This window comes from Meleagris gallopavo, chromosome 1 (genome assembly GCF_000146605.3).
Source record: "Meleagris gallopavo isolate NT-WF06-2002-E0010 breed Aviagen turkey brand Nicholas breeding stock chromosome 1, Turkey_5.1, whole genome shotgun sequence".
NCBI classification, from domain to species: domain Eukaryota; kingdom Metazoa; phylum Chordata; class Aves; order Galliformes; family Phasianidae; genus Meleagris; species Meleagris gallopavo.
In genome coordinates this window covers 114,647,504-114,660,988 of record NC_015011.2, presented here as the reverse complement: position 1 = coordinate 114,660,988, position 13,485 = coordinate 114,647,504, and positions in this window count along the sequence as shown.

Genomic DNA, 13,485 nt, shown 5'->3' with positions numbered 1-13,485 from the left:
CCGTGTCGGAGGGCTCCGGCCGGAGCTCCGGAGGTCCCGCGGGATTGAGGAGGGAAGCCCCGCTACCGGGCCGGCGGTTTCACGTGCTGCCGGGGATGTCGTTTCTCGGCGGCTTTTATTTGCCGAGCGGAAAGAAGCGGTGTCGGCGCCGGGTGGGAGCTCGGAGGTACCTGGCTGCGGACGGAGGGAGCGGAACTCCGCTGCTCTGCCGAGAGCTGTCAGCCCGTCTCTTCGTGACTCCGTGTTACGTAAATCCCTATCGCACAGGTGGAAGCGGGGATGCTTCCTGCGTGTTTTTGTCCTCGCTTCGCTGTTTACCAGCCGCGCAAACCCAAACGGCAGCCGCGCTGCTTTGCTTTGAGTCGCACCGTGGCCTTCTGTGGAGAGAACAGGGGTTGCCCACAGAGCCAGCGCCAAGAGTCCAATTTCAATTAGCGAGGCTTAGTTATGGAGTGTGTTAAAACCCTGCTAGCAGATTTGTGTGACTTCGGTGTAGAGTTGTAGAAAAACACTTCTTATTTTTGCTATGTAGGTCCTTATCCTAACTTCGGAGTGAATCTTGCTGTGTTATCACTGGGGTTTCTTTGGGGGTTGTTTGGGTTTTAATGTGTGACCTAAGCCTGGAAATGCCATTTTTTTTCAATATTCTGGGTTTTCTTTTATTTTCCCCCCACACTATTTTAGATTCTTTCTAGGTATGTTTATGATGTGAAGTGAGTGTTACTGGGAAACAGATCTGTAATTGGCTTCAGAAATCGTCAGGATAATAAGGCCTTTGGGACCTGGGCTGTTTCTCTCCCCTTTCCAGCCTTCCCTGTCTTGTTTATGTGGCACCAATCACGGTCTGTGACTGGAGCTCCTGTCCTAAAGCCTGCTGCTGTCAGGTGCTCTTATTAGCATTTTCTTGAACTGGAAAAAAACAAAAAACAAAAAACAAACAAAAAAAACCATAATGGGGGAGAAAAAAGAGTAAAACATGAACCTTTTGATATGAGGAAAAACTTTTTTTTTTCCCCAAGACATTAGCTGATGTTTTGTCTTTTATTATTCTCCAAAACTGTGATTGAATGGTTTCTGTTTTAAAAAAGCCGTATACTGTTCTAACAGTTATGGGAACAAGGCATAGCAGTGCGTGGTATCTGTTTTTTCACTAGCTTGGGGGACATGCATTTTAGGCAGAGGGAGCTCAGTCGGGTTAAGATAACATGATTTCTTTCAAATAATTGTTGACTGTGGAAGTTTTCTTAAAACAGAATGTGCCCTTTTAAAATCCCCATCTGCCACAACTAGTGCTTGGTGACTTGGCATCCTTACCAACCCACTGAGCTACACTTGTACGACTTACAGATTTTCATCCTCATGGTTATTCACTGAGGAGTGGTTGTACTGATCCACATGCTCTCAGAGCTGGTCAGTGTCACAGCAAAGTGCTGAGGTGGTGCTGTTGCCTTCAAGGCATTGTAGTTTGGGATAGAACAGTGAGACATGTTCAGAGAGGTGATAGATGCCCCATCCCTGGAGACACTGAAGGTCAGGCTGGATGGGCTCTCAGCACCCTGATCTAGCTGTAGGTGTCCCTGTTCATTGCAGAGGAGTTGGACTAGATGGCCTTTAAGGGTCCCTTCCAACTCAAACCATTCCATGATTCTGTGAAAGAAGGAGCTTGTTGTTATCCAGTCTTGATAGAGATTTCTTGTTGACTGGGAAGGTGTGGAACTGATTAATGGAAGTCTCCTTCTGCCATCCTTAAATGCGTCATCAGTTCGTAGTCTAGACACAAATCAGGTGGATGCAGGGAGGTGGGAGCGCTGCTGCTGAATATGGCAGTTCCTGTGGGAAAAACAAGGACATGTACTCCTAAACAACAGTCAGCGTTCAGTTTAGTTTGAGGCTCGTTGGCACGATGCAGGAGGTTATTTAGATGAAACTGGTACGGTAGCAGAGAGCAGGTAGGTAACGTGAGGGAATGTGCCAGAAGAGGAAGTGCTCGAATAAATAGGAAACAATCCAAGAGCAGTCAGGTCAGAAGGAGCAGATGGTATGCACCCAAGAGCTGTGAGTCTTGCTAAGAATGAAGTACTTGAATGCAGATTCATTAAACACAGGCTTGTTAAAATCAGCTCTTCTGCTGGGCCGTACAGTACAGCAGAGGCTGCAGCTATTGAAATGACTTTAAAGAAAAGACCAAGGAGTGAACCTAGCAAAAATTTGTTCAGTTCTAGAGAAATTATTGGAGTTACAGCTGGAATTAAAAATGTAAAGCCCTTTACATGACTGGGGAGGGCATGGTAGCAACTGGACAGTGTGCTTTCTGCAGGCTGTCACTGCACAGGGTTGCAATGTGACTGGGGCTGGCAGGCTCCTTCAGAGGGTCCCAGCCCTCCCATGTCTATATAGCTATCCCAGCATCACAGGTGGCAACAGTGGCTGTTCTGCCTTGTCCTGTTTTGGGCACTCAAGAGTGACCCCATTTTAAAGCTGGCCCTCAGTGAGTACAGCCTCTGCTCTTTGGCTCCATGGATTCCAAATGCATTTGTTTTGTATACCACGTGCCAATTGACAGAGGTTTGCATGGATTTCAGGTAAAATAGAACTTTATGTGTAGTTATCATCTGCTGATCAGCAAAGAAGCGATGGCTTGTGCTAGTCCTGTTGTTTGCCTGTGTTATTGTGGGTCTGTGAAGATTCTGGGAAATGAGGGAGCAGGAGGATAGGACTCAAGTTTTACACTGGACTTCTTATCTTTGATATTAGTTTTTGACTTAATTAATTTTCATTTGGTTGTCTGATGGAATCTTTAATTCTAGTTTTATAAACTGTAGTCTTATTTGTGGGCTTGCAGTATCAGCACAGAGGTCCAATTCTATTAAGAAAGCACATTCTTTCCTCCACGAATGAACAAACCGCGTTATTTTGAGCTTTGAGGATGACAAGTACTAATTGTATGACTTTGGAAGCTGTACAGAGCTGCATTTTTTTAGTTAGACCTCTCTGTCCAGTTCTGTGTGAATGGAGAATTCAGACCGAGGGTCTTGCTTTTCCTCTGCACTATCTGTGTGTTATTTTGTGTTTGTGGTAACCTGTCTCTATAGTTACACTGAATTGTTTAACCGTCCTGTTGTGTTCAAAAAGCAGAAGTGTGAATAGATTTAAAAAAAAAGGGGGGGAAAAAGTTGCTAAGCTGCTATTTGCTCTTCACTTTTCTATCATTTACTTTTCATAGGCATGAATTACTACCTGCGTGATAGCTGGGGTGGCATTAACTGTATGCTTAGAATGCTTTCCCTGGACGGAAAAGAACTGTGGCAGTTAAAATAGGAGCTTTTTGAGTGAGAAAAGTTGGGACTTATTGTTACTTGACAAAAAGTAAAAATTCATTCTGTTGTGCTCTTGTGCGGAATTCAGCATTAAGCTGTTTTCAGCGCTGGAAGTGCGATTGAGCTTGCTGAAGAACATCAGCTCTGTCAAAAAGGTGTTAGGTAGGAATACACACGGAGAAATTGCATCCAGTTGACATCTTTGAGTCAGAAAGAAATAAAGAGGGTGTGCAATTTTCTGTAAGTGTTACAGCAAAAAGAGGAAAGGAAAAGTGACATTGCAGCGTCAGTTCTTCTGGCCGCAGTCCTCCAAACTGTCATTGCATTCCTAAGGTCTCAAACAGACTTGTGTAGGAACGTGTAAAATGGAGATGTGAAAAAACATTTAAAAAAATATATATAATACCGAGGTAGAGGGTAGAACTTCACCTGAAACAACCTTGACCATATATTCCATTAAAAACAATTCAGTGTTCCCAGTACATCTTTGAACTGTCTACCAGTTTGAACTATCACTTAGCAGTCTCTTACAGGATTAGTAGTTCTGAGTGCCTCACAGTTGTGATGTACCGTAAGAAACTGTAGAGGCTGTTCTTTCTTGTGTGTTTCAAGCTGTAAAACATGAGGCCTCTGAGCCTGTTCAACGTAGACTTCTCATCAGTGGTCAGAAATAGAATCATAGAATGGTTTGGGCTGGAAGGTACCTTTAAGATCATCTAGTTCCAACCCCCCTGCTATAGGCAGGGACACCTCCCACTAGACCAGGTTGCTTGAAGTCCCATCCAGCCTGGCCTTGAATGCTTCCAGGGAGGTGGCATCCACAACCTCACTGGGCAGCCTGTTCCAGTGTCTCACCACCCTTCTGACCCACCTGGTCAAGGCCTGCAGACTTTGTTGATTAACCTTCATTGCAACCAAGTATGAATTTAGCAGTTTGTTTTCCAGTTAAACAATGCTTTGCTCTGCCAGTGATTTAAATAACTGCACAAGAGGAATTTAGGAAGAAAGTCAATTGGGATGAAAATGAACAACTTTCATTCTTCGTGAGGGAGTGCTGCAGAGTGAAGCAATGGTGATGAAAAATTTTTTTTTTTTAAGCAAGAGTTTTTGTTGTGGTACTTACACAAGAGCAGTAGGTTCACTGAACAGCCAGTTGTAATCTACAGCCACGTGCTGTCAGTATTAAGGTGTTTACCTACGGACTGACTGATGCGGTTTGCAATTTGCGTTGCAATGGAAAGGTTACACAGAGAACCCACCTGCTTCATGGGCCATTCTAGTGCAGGTGCCCTACAAAGCAGGGTTGCTGTGTGGAATTAGCTGAGCTTAGAAACTTAGCAAAGACAGATTCACAAAAGCCAGAACAAGCATTTCTGTGACAAGAAATCAGGATAAATAACCTATTTAAATTTAAAATATGATGATTTGGGGAATGTGTTTGATACGCTATTTGTAAAGCACGATTCTTTGATGTATTAACGTCTAAACATAGCAGCAGCATAGTAAAATAAAACATTAATAAGCAATACATGCTAGTTCAAATGATTGCCTGCAAAAGTTGAGTGTGTGAGTTGTGGATAATTAATTACAAAAGGCTGCTGGAGTAGAAAACCAACCATGGACAATAACAGCCTCCCTTTCCAGTAAAGGAAATGTTTTCTTTTTTCCAGTGCTCACTGACCACTGCATACAATTTGAAAAAACTGTTGGGAAAAACCTGGTTGTCTTCCTGCAACTCAGAGCAATAATGAGGTGGAAGCCTGTGGGAGGGTGAGATTTGTTACTTCTGTGGTCCGTAGGATGCAGTGAGCAGAAGTAATCAGTGAAATCACTAACTGCAAATTATTCTTTATTTGTGAAAATATTTTAAACAGAAAGCATGTTTTTGTAAACTCCCAAGTGCTTGTATACATAAGAAATGGGCACTTTTCATTTTCTAGCAGGTGAAAATAGTCTGCATATTTTTAAATGAATTCCAGTTTTCTTCTAGATTTCTCTGCATCGATCACAGGTAGACGATACCTGCACAGGAAGATATCTTCTATTAAAGGACATAAAGCAAATTGCTTGAGAAATAAAAATTGAGACATAGTATGCTATATAGTTGCTTAAATGTCATTAAATATACTATTTGTAAATAAAAATAAAATTGTTATACTTTATAAATAAAAATTGTTTTTATGACCGACTGATGAGACAGACCTTTACCTACGTGGCTTGCTCCGAAAGTAATGCCTCCTGTTTATTTCTGTGGAAACAGCAATAGATACAAAGAGCACAGTAACATTGTTTGTTAGAGCAAATTCTCAGCTACAATGCACTCTCTTTCAACACAGTCACTTCCATGAGCTGTGCATTTTTGCCAGTGGTGAACAAGAACCTGCACGCTGTGTTTGTAAGTCTGCACCAGTGGAAGTGACCCGAGTGGTGTATCAGGCAGTGAGGAGGCAGGCAGAGAGATGTGAGGCCCCACCAGCTGCAGTGAGATCTGCTTGGACTAATGCAAGGTTCCGTGCTGCATGTTAAATGATCTCTTGTACCTGAGTGAATCATTCAGTGGCCATCCTAATGGATGTAAATTACTGAGCCTGGCTACAGTTGTGCCTTGTGTGGAGCAGGGTGGCTGGCAATTGTCTTTTAAGAAACAGACTTGAGAAACTGTGAGTAACCTGGTTACCAGAACACATTTTCAGACAGTGTTTTCTTCTGCTTCTTTATTTTTGAACTTTATTTTTTTCTATTTTTTTCCCTCCATTCAATGCCCCAAGCAATCTCCCCCATCTGAAAAAGCTGCAGATGATTCTTTCTGTATCTCCTGGTTGTATCTGTATAGTCGTGCAACCTGGACTTGCATCTCAACCACCCCTCTTCTGTAACAGGAGATGGCAAGCACTGCTCCCTTGAACAGGGCCATACCTGAGACACTGGATCCAGAACTCAGAATTCCCATTGGCTTGGTGACACTGAAAATTTCGAGTGTGCTAATGGGAAGCACTCAGCTGAGCTTGGATTGAATCTGTCTGAACATGGCCTGTAGTGTCTGTTTGCTCATTACCATATGAATCATGAAGCTGAATTCCACCTTCAATAGCAAATGTCTGTAGTGTTACTTTATTTTTATTATATATTTCAAATGGTTTTGGCATCAGCTTTTTGGACTATTATTATTATTTTTCCCTCTTCTTGGATTCTCTCTTTCCACACCAGCAAACATTAGCTCAGCTTTGGCACAGGTAGCGTTTCACATTTCATACATTCTTTACTTATGGCATAATTTATGCACTGATGTCCTATGGAAACCAATACGTGGTCTTTCAGAATAAAACAACGTGTCTGATCTTCTGTGAAACAGGATGGGAGCTCTAGGCTAACAAATACTCTCAGAATTATTTTGTTACCAATTGTAACATCAACGGAGCAGTAAAAGATGAAGCACTCAATAGTTTGGAAGGCCAAAATAAAAGTAAATGGGAAAGGAAGCAACAACATCTCAGTAGTGTCATTTATATATTTATTTTGCTTTCCTTCCTCTCGGAATGATCGCTACTCTTATAAGGAACTTCTTATTGTTCTAATTTTCACTTCCTTTTTTATCTAGGGAAAGAAAATCAATACGAGTAATGACATTAGTTGTGCTACGACATGCTTGTCCACCTGGACAACAGAGATGATGTAATTCTTGGCTATGTCCAGTGTTGATTCTTTGAAGATCTGCATTCTTCAGCAGAATGGACGATGAATGCTTGATTTAGGCACAGACAAGTAGGTTCTCATTGACTGAGATGCATTTTGACACACAAAATGCAAGTTGGTTGAGATGATGATCATTTTAGTCTTTGGTTTAGTGCTGCAAATGTAAACTTCTGTGATATTCATTATGATAAATGCATAACTAAAGAGGGTAATACTTGGATGCTTACTGCATTGCTTTTAGAACTACCTGCTCAATGTGCTAGGGAAATGGACTCAGGAAATGTGCCAAATACAATAAAATGTAGGAAATCACACTGCTGTAAATACAGTGTAAAAAGGCTTGCTTTAGGAATAAAAAAAAAAAAAATGATGACAGTACTGATAGGTAACAGACTGCATGTGGTTTGTGTTTGTGACAAAAATACCTCACAGGGTCTCTGTTTTCCTCTGTATTAGCAGAGTCTCCCTTTGTCTGCAAAGCAGAACAAAACCTGGAATTACGTTTTCATAGAAAACACCAGAATTTCTTGCAGCTTTCTGAAGCAAAGTCTAACAAGAACAGTGTTCACAAGAGAAGTTGATTTGGACAGATATAAAACCCCATAATTTATTCAATTAAATCAGAAGATTTTGTTCAGAACTGCTTAGGTGCTCAAGCACTGGCATCTTAAATAGATAAATTTTGGAAAGGAAATTGGTTGGTCGTTTGTGCACATCATCTCTTGGTCCCGCCTGTTAATTAGACTACTTTTGCTGTTAGATGTAGCCTTGGTGGTGGCCAGGCAGCTTGTGGTGCCCCACAGTGTGATGTGAAGAACTGTGAGAGCAAGGGTGTGAACTGTCAAAACTAGAGCTTCCATAAGATTCTGTGTGGTACCTTTGTATTAATGTGTCCTGGAGCAAAATATTTCATTTCTTAGCAGAATCTTGAAAAACTCATTGAAATCTGAATGTTCTTTTAGGAAGAAAACCAAGATTTTCTATTTTCTATTTTTTTTTTTTTCAGTTAGTTAAGTTCAAAGTGACTGGACCTGGTTGTTGCCATCTAGCTGTGGAGGGTTTGCCTGTTTGTTGTGGATAATAACTGTCATGATTTTTAGCAACTTGAAGCACTCTATACTGCTGCCCTCAGAATGTCCCATCTCCTTTCTTGTTTAGCTGGTATTGTTTTATCTATGAAAGGTGGAGGACTCACAAGTGCTGAACATCAGATCTGTGGTGCAGAGTTGTCAATAATTGATTCTCATTCCCAGAAGTGAGAAGCAAAAAGCGTAAACCTCTGAGAATGAGGGTTTTTTTTTTTTCTATTGAAGTTGAAGTTTCATCATTGAAGTTGTGGAAGACCTGTAGCTGCTAGGAATGTTCTCCATTTTTGCTATGAAGACATTCCCATGCAGACAGCAATGTTCCTTGTTATTCTAGTATCCTCTTCTGTAAACTCTGAATTCAGCGTTAATGGTAAAAGAAAAAAAGAGGTCCTGAACATTTTTCTTTGGACTCAAAATACAGTAATTCCATTCTTAAACAGAGTAAGAAAGAAACTGGAAGTACTGCATTTCCAGAGCAATTGTATCTTTCTCTAAAATGAAGAGGAGTGACTTGGTCGCTGACCTGGTTCCTTTCTGCTGTGGTAACTGAGATGTCTGTGCTGTCCAACAGCTTTCTGTGCTTCTGATGCTTACATGGGATCCCTTACATTTTTGGTAGAAAGCATAGAGAGCAGGTAAAGCAAAACTAATTTCCCATTACAAGAACTTCCAAGAAGAGGAGGCGTTAGGTGAGCAAGAGGTGGAGAGGTTGAAGGACTGCAGTGAATCCTTCTCAAAGCTGTGGTTTGGCAGGACCAGCCAGCTGCTAGTGTGTGGTGTTAGACAGTATGAGGTCTGGGAGATCAGTAGGTAAAAATAAATCCCTACATCACTGATGACTGTCGTTCTCTGTTGTTGAATAATAAAAGGCAGAAGCCAGGAAACTTCTTGTTTCTGGTTTTTATTAGAAGCTGTAAATACCATGGTGATGAGCAGGTTATAAATACAAATGTCTGCTGCAGATAGAACATGAAACAGGGTGGAATCTGATAACCTTTAAAGAGAGGTAATATGAGATTTAAAATTATGCTCATTACTGAAGCTTCCTGCAGAGTCTTTAGCAGTGCTATGAAAAGCCTATGAATAGTATGGTTGTGGTTTGTTTTTTTTTTTGTTTCTTTTAAGGCAAAACCAAGAAAGTTGCAGAGCTGAAATCTTATCTTGTTTTTAGGTTGTGGCTCTTATGTGATGGTACCAAAGTCAGAAGTGAAGAGTCCGTTGGCTGTGTTCTACACCTTCTATTATACCAGTGTAACAAATAGCATGCTATGTTTAAAACAAACAAACAAAAAACAGTATTAAAGTATTATTCTGAATATATATTTTACTTAGAAACTAATACAGCCATCGAGTCATGCCTTTCAAGAAGTTTTTAAAATGTTTTGAGAGGAAGGAACCCAAATGGGAGCCTCTGTGTTATGGTGCTCCAGCACCTGGTACCACACAGTACAACTGGCCAGAGCAAGTGTTGTTCCAGGACAAGAAGCAGCAGCACCAGGCAATGCTGCTCTCAGCAGGGAAATAATTCTTAATGTTATTTACACTGAGTTATCAGTCACCTGCTCTCTCTCTCCCTGTTCTCAGCTGTATCACAGTAATTACACCTCTTATTTGAACTAATCTACATCTGGGTCCTCCTTAAGGAGGATAATCTCCAAAGGACTCTTATGGAAATGCTAATTAGCTGTTAAAAAACTGCATTTTTTTTCTAACCATGTACATACTTGTTTGTAGGGAACATGTGCAAAAGACTTCTAAATTCAGTCTAGCAAGATGCTTTATTTCCATATAACCACTGAATTTAAGCCCTGCAGCAAAATAGGGCACACTGGAATTGTGGCAAATGTACTCTCTTCAGATGTCGAAGGACAGATATTAAATGTCTCTTAGTAGATGAAACATCCAAAAAAGCAAAACTAGAAGATAAGTGTTTACAGCTTTTTTTCTTTTTTCTTTTTTCCTTTTTTTTTAATCACTGTACAGTATAAAGTATTTGGTGCTAAGTGCGAATTTCAGTATCAACCAAATTTATATTGACATAGGCATGGTGATATTTGTAACCTTCTAGTCACTCAAGTGTAAGTTAAGTTTCAAAACAGGAGAGAGAGCTTGCCATATTTTAATGAAGAGAAAGAGGAGCAGTGTGTCAAGGACTGTAGATGTGAGATACTTCTAAATAAATGGATTAGAAGAAATTTTCCATGTTCGCGATTCGCTTCCATATAGAGAATGCTGGCAAATCAAGTGTTTTAAACAGGTAGTTGCAGAACCATCCTATGGTCAAATTGGCTAAAACAACATTTTTTAGTTTCCATGGCACTTTCTGATTGTGTGACATAGTAAATAATTTATATAGCTCAGAGATTCACTAAGTTTGTCTGAAGTGCTCAAATCATTTGGACCAACCCTAAATATCTGAAATTTTACTTTCTTTTCTGACGTCTGTTGCAAGGCATCAGTTCTTCCAAGAAACATTGTGCAGCAGTTTTATTTTGTTTTGAATTAAGCCATGGTCACTGTTTCTGTAAAAATTGCAGTAGTTTTATACTGAAAGAGCATACCAGAGTTCTGTAGTTTCAAGGAAAGGGGGATTCAAATCAGTAAGTAATACTCATTACCATAGAGAACTACTTCCCTGCAGTAAAGCTTAAAGGATTTAAAACTAAAATTACTTTTCCTTCCCATGAAATGTGAAATTTAAAATGTTTATTTAGGCTTGCTGCTGATGTTTCTGTTCTGTTAGATATTTGGCCGTCCATGCTGTTTTTACCTTGTTATATGTTTCACTCTTGCTGATGCAGCATTTTCTTGTGGTCCACCTGGGAGAACTGCTACAAGCATCACATTGAAAATATTCACCTGCAATAGGAACATTCAGTTCGTTTCTCCTGGGGAGAGTAATTCATCTATTACCAAGGTTGCAAGCAGAATAAGAAATCTATTTATATTCCTATGTGTACATTCATCAGTCGCATTAGATACCAAGGTAGACTTTCAGCATTTCACATCTGCTATTTTTTGAATGCTTAAATGGCTGATGATATATTTGAGTTTCTGAACATGTAATCTACTCTTTGGGGGAGGCGCTTTCCTCTCATTCTCCCTGGGGAGTTTGCTTAACATGCCTTCCATCTCTTTATCTAACTCAGACTTTCAGTGCCTGCTGAGAATGACTTAGCAACTAAATCTTTGGTTACCATTATATGGCTGGCCATGGGCATGTCTTTGTGAAAGGTCTTGCCATTTCCTACGTAATTGCATGGTTTCAGCTGAAAATTAGCATAAAAGTGAGTTATAGTCTCCTTTATTATTGCTGATTCCACTTCATCTTTCTTAATGTAATCTAAAATTTCCCAATTTCCCATGTCACAGGTTGAGGTTAATATGGCCTGGTTTTGAAATAAGTGAGGTTTCTGCAATAACGCTGTTAATTCAGTCCAGTATTAACTTTTGAATTTGTTCATTGCCAATAAAACTTTGCAGAAAATTAAGAGACTTTGACGAGATGAAGTTCCTTAGTTATGTGAAAGACACAAGAGATTTGGTAAAGGCAAACCACATTCATTTTCATTCTGAGGGAAATCTCCCTAGCCCCGTCGAAAAATTAATCAGAATGCCACTTCATGGCAAGAATCTAAAGGAAATTGGAATTCATTGGTTCTGCTGCTCATGGGTGGCTTTTTCTAGGAACCAGTGTTATTGTTAAATAGTGATTTGGCCACGAGGTAAAAGAAAAGTTGTAGAAGAGCACTTTAAAACTCACCATGCTTAGATGTAGGGGGGGGCAAAGGGAAGATGGGTCTCAGTGTCATCTCCGGGATGCTATTTTGGTGCCTCTCTGCCCCCAGCCCTCCCCGTGCTGCTCCACCTGCACTGCTCTTTGTTCCCTCGGTTCCAGCTGGCGGCCTCCACGAGCCAAGGGAGCTGCTGCTTCAGCGCTTCTCCGCATCTGCCAGGAAATAAATAAATAGTGGGGAAAGAAACGGAAGGGATGCGTTCTCGCTCTTTATGTCAGCTTTGCTTAGGGCTTTTTTTAATTGTACGTCTCGCAAAAGTGTATCACTGTGAGAAAATTCCCTTGGAAGTAGAGCTGAATCCTGTTGCTGCCTTGGTTTCTTTAGTTTTCTGGCATTAAGAAAAACGCAAGGGCTTCAACACTGATGCATCGGAGCTAGATTCTCATCTTTACTGCTATTAAATATGCCATTGCTGTTGAGAGGTTTGGTGCAGTGCCCTGAAGGCTTGCCAAGCGTTGTGTTCTGTCTGCATGCACTCTTGCTCATGCAGTGCTTTGTAAGGAGCCCCATGCCTGCGCACCTGCAGGTAGGCAGCCCAAATTGATCCTGGTGTTGCTTTGGCAGTTTGCCTCCATATCCTATAAATTCCCTCTAACTCTTCTTCTGGAAAGATGAAGATTACATGGTGGCTCTATTTCTGCTACTTTTGTACCCTCTTGATGTTTTCAGCCTTTGTGGTTGGGTCCCAGAGAAAGCAGTCCCAGTCCTTTTCTTGTTGCACATGGGCTTGTGGTTCTCTGGTGCCCCAAGTGATATCTCATCCCATGGATGGTGTTCAGAGCAGATTACATTTCTGCTGTCTTTTTTTTCTTAGCTTAGAAGGAAAGTTTGCCTTATCTTCCACTTTCCATTACAGACATGTTTAGGTATAAGCATTGCAGGGAAATGCTTCCTTGCACAAAAAATGCACAGCTATTTCCAGTGGAATTTAAAAAAACAAACGACGCCATCTCATTGCTGAAGCATTTCTGCTGATGTTATGTCTTGCAAAGGAATATTTAACAAAATTAATTGAGCCGTATTTTGCCTGACTGTATACCTTCTCACTTTGTAAATGTGTTTGAGGTCTTAAAACACATAAAGTGTGTTTTAGCTTGTGACATTTGAAGAACTATTTGGAATGCAACATAATTTCTGAAACAGCCTATTATTGAATAAAAGAAAGGATAACCAGCTGGATAACCAATGGAAGCACATCTGCGATTTTATAGATGTTAGATGGATATAGATGTTGAAATTAGTGATATTTCAGTAGTTTGTTAATCAAACAGCACCTGAGGTGGACGTCAGCTGGCACAGCCTTATCTTAACTAGCTCTTAAGAATGTCCCCCCAGTGTGTCATCCTTCTGTGCTCCTTGCTTTGTGGAAGCAAGGAAGAAGGCAAGTGTGTGAGTGCTGTGTAGCAACCTTGTGGGCCACAGGCAGCATGATTGTGAACTGGCTCAGAAGCACACTTGTTCTGGCTAGCAACCTGGCTGCTGTGTCAGCGGGGGAAAGGGGCTGAGCTGCTTCAGCCTTCCCATGGCACAGGCAATCCTGACAGGATGTGTGAAAATCAGAGCCTGGGAAATGCGTTCCCTCTGACATCT